The sequence below is a fragment of the Phragmites australis genome, chromosome 18, assembly GCF_958298935.1.
Source record: "Phragmites australis chromosome 18, lpPhrAust1.1, whole genome shotgun sequence".
Classification (NCBI taxonomy): domain Eukaryota; kingdom Viridiplantae; phylum Streptophyta; class Magnoliopsida; order Poales; family Poaceae; genus Phragmites; species Phragmites australis.
Window position 1 is genome coordinate 11240340 of NC_084938.1, and position 4204 is coordinate 11244543.

Sequence of the window (4204 nt, forward strand, 5' to 3'; positions counted from 1 at the left end):
AGGGACTTGGATGTGTTCTCATGCAAGAAGTTCAAGTTGTGGCCTATGCATCAAGGCAGTTAAGGAAGCATGAGGAATATTATCCTACTCATGTCCTAGAGTTAGCAGTTGTGGTTCATGCATTAAAGATTTGGAGACACTATCTGATTGGAAAATGATGTGAGATATATACGGATCATAAGAGTTTGAAGTACATATTCACCCAACCGGATTTAAACCTTTGTCAATGTCATTGGTTAGAGTTAACCAAGGATTATGACGTTGGAATCCATTATCACCCAGGAAAGGCTAATGTAGTAGCTGATGCTTTGAGTCGGAAGAGTTATTGTAATTTGATGATGGTTAAAGAAAGTCAACCTGAGTTATGGAAAGAGTTTGAGAAGCTCAACCTTGGATTTGTGTCAAATGTGGAAGCAACTACCATGGAAGTTGATTGCATACTCGAACAAGATATTCATAAGGGTCAACTTGAGGATGAAAAACTTAAAGAAATTAGGCAGCTTATCAAGGACGATAAAGCACCAAGATTTATAGAGGACAATCAAGGTATTGTGTGGTTCAAGAAAAGAATCTGTGTGCCAAATTAGAAGGCCATTAAAGAGTTGATTCAAGGAGAAGCTCATGATTCAGCATATTTCATTCACCCCGGAAGAACAAAGATGTATCAAGATCTCAAGGATCACTATTGGTGGTATGGAATGAAGAGATGTAGCAGAGTATGTGGTTTTGTGTGATATTTGTCAGAAGGTCAAAGCAGAACATCAGAGACAAGCAGGATTGCTACAACCTTTGAAAGTACCTGAATGGAAATGGGAGGAAATTGGTATGGATTTTATTGTCGGATTACCCCGTACAAAAGGTGGATACGATCCAATATGGGTTATAGTCGATCGTCTGACTAAAGTTGCTCAGTTTGTCCTGATAAAGACTACATATAGTGGAGCTAGACTAGCAGAGTTGTATATGTCGAGAATAGAGTGTTTACATGGTGTGCCAAAAAAGATTGTCTCGGATAGAGGAACTCAGTTTAATTCCAAGTTTTGGTAGGAGCTACATGAGTCCATGGACATGAAGCTAAATTTCAGCTCCGCATATCATCCCCCAAATAGATGGTCAGACTGACAGAGTAAATCAGGTACTCAAGGATATGTTAAGAGCTTGTGCTCTAAAGTATGGCAAGAGTTGGGATAAGAGTTTTCCATATGTAGCGTTCTCATACAATAATAGTTATAAAGCGAGTCTTCAAATGTCTCCGTTTGAAGCTTTGTATGGAAGGAAGTGTAGAACACCGTTGTTCTGGAATGAGACCGGAGAAAGTTAAGTATTTGGTCCAAAAGTTCTACGAGATGCAGAAAAGCAAGTTCAAATAATTCAGGAAGATTTAAGGATTGCTCAATCAAGACAGAAAAGTTATGTGGATAATAGACATAGAGATTTGGCATTTGAAGTTGGAGATTATGTCCATCTCAAGGTTTTACCCATAAGAGGTCTTCTTAGGTTCAAGGTTAAGAGAAAGTTGTCACCAAGATTTATTGGACCTTTCAAGATACTAGGAAAAAGAGGAGAAGTAGCTTATCAGTTGGAGTTACCGCCTCAACTGTCGGATGTTCATGATGTCTTCCATGTTTCTCAGTTGAAGAAGTGTCTTTGAGTGCCTGAGGAACAGTTATCAATGGAAGAGTTGGATGTTCAAGAAGATCTCTCCTATATAGAGTATCTGGTGAAGATCATTGAAAGATCAGAAAGAGTTACCAGAACCAAAGTAATACTGATGCCAAAGTACAGTGGAGTCGTTACTCGGAGGATGAAGCTACGTGGGAAAGAAGAGAAGAAGATCTGAAGATGGAGTTTCCTCATCTCTTCTCCGATTTGTCTGAATCTCAAGGGCGAGATTCATTCCAAGGGGGGTAGGATTATAACACCCTAATTTTCCAATTTTGCAACGCCTAAAAGTTTTCTAGAATTTGATTTAAGTTTAAACTTTGGAAAAAGGCTAAAATATATTTTTTTATAAAATTAAAACCCAATTGACATAGGTTATATTCGTCAATCTTGCACTCGTGCTGTTATTAGGCACCTAGGGTTTTCTCTGGTTTTATTTAAATTTATTTGTGGCTTTAGATTTGAATTTCCTTGTTTTAGTTTGATTTTCAAAAGAGTTTGGAAAATGAAATGAAATAGAAAAGAAGAGAAAAGCCCTTCTCGAGCCACCCTCCCTCCCTTCTTTTCTCTCGGCCTAGCGGACAGGCCCGCTTGTCCCCCCCCCCCCTCGCCAACTCTTTCACCCATCTGGGTCGCGTCCCAGCCGGCATGCGGAAGCACTCTGCGCCATGCCATTTTTCACTGCGTGTCAACGCCATGTGGGTCCCACTTGTAGGAGTCATCGTCTCAAAGTTGAATTTGTTGCGCCGTGTCTGAATCCAAATCCATCGTCGTCCGAGAGTCCCAGGCCACCTCGTGTCCCCGAGCTCGCCTATATATAAGTGTCGTCCCTCCTCAATTTATTACCGTCCCAAAATCATTGAGTTCAGAAGCCTCTCACCGAGATCCATCTCGCCATCGCTGCCATAGCTACCGCCTTCGGCTGAGCACACTGCCCCGTCGACCTAGTGCCGTCCACCCTCACAAGAGGCCACCAGAAGACCCGCCTACCCTCACCAAAGCTCAAGCCACCGTCGACTTCGCCTTTTAGTCACCGGGGCTGCCGTCCGACGAGATCTGAACCCCTCTGCCGCCTCCGCCATCGACAACCTCCCTCCAATGCTGCTCCGCCCTCGGTAAGTGCTAAAACGAGATCCCCGTAAGATTCTCATCATAATCCACCGCTCGTCGTTGCCGCCGATGAGCCAGAACATGTTTCCGGCAAAAGCGTTGTCATTTTCCCCGCGATGTTGTCGTGCCCTTCCTATCCTGCAGCCCCTTCCCCTCTGTGCCGTTCGATCTGATATGTACGACCCAGATTAGATCCCTCCTGTACCCCCTTCATCCACCTGTAGCTAGTCACCACGTGTCGCCTCTTTAACCAAATCAATGCCTCGGCCGCGTCACCCTGCCACATCAATGCAATGTGTGCGCCAAGCCAGCAGTTCTACTTGCGTGTCAGTCCACGTGTTAGCCCAGTCAGCCTCTACGCAATAAATAGGATTTTCAGCATAAAAATAATTCCAAATAATCCTGATAATTAGCAATTTTGCAAATAAAAACCTGAACTTTCCTATTTTCATATAAAAGACCCTATCTTTTCACACTTTAGTACCTAAACTTTTCATGATTACAAATAGTCCCTCTATTTTACAAAAGGTCCCTAAATTATGGCAATCCTTTTCTTTTTTTCAGATTATGCGATTAGACAACAACTGCCATGATTAGTTTGAGGAACGTCAAGACTAGGAGTTGGAGTACACTGAGCAGCAGCAAGGAGAAGGCAAGGATCCTTAATTATCTTGAACCTATATTTTCAAATGTTTTATTTTACAAATTGCATGTAATGTCTGTCAATATGATGGGTACTCACTTATGTTAGGGTTTGCCCTAGTTTTCCCTTATCATCCATTAGAACCAAGATAGTTTACAGTTAGGTGTCATTTGTGGGTAGAAGTGCTTAGCCATGCTTGTGGGATATTGGGAAGTGTCATAAACTTGACTAATGAATATATGCAATGACGATGGTTAATTTGTTAATGATTTAACAACATGGAACCTTATGCCTTAAGCAAAGTGGTTATGGTGGTTATTATGGTTATGTTGTTGGTTTAGTTTTGCTCAAGTAGCCTAAGTAAGGACTGCTTCGTGGAGTGACAACCCAAGAAGTAGCGTAACAACCATGAGACTGCTATTGGTAAGGTGTGACATACTAGTGAGGGTTCTATCCAGTCTGTGTCGAGTCAGCACAAAAGGGGGCTTCTAGGTTGGAAGGTTCTTTTGTAATCCCTGGCGGTGAAACCTAGGGGCATGTGCATACTAGATTAGGCTTTGGTTAGTGGTAAATATCATACAGTGATTTCTTGGCAACACACCACTGGCGTGTGTTAAGTGTTTGCGTGACATGGCAACATGGAATTCACTGACTCGTGGGAAAAACTGGACAACCTCTATATAGAGTAAAATCTGATATATTAGTCATTCTCACGATCATGAGAGACTTGGATCCTCACATGGTTAGTTGGTTTTGGATATGGTCATGTAATGGTCATGGTTATGGTAT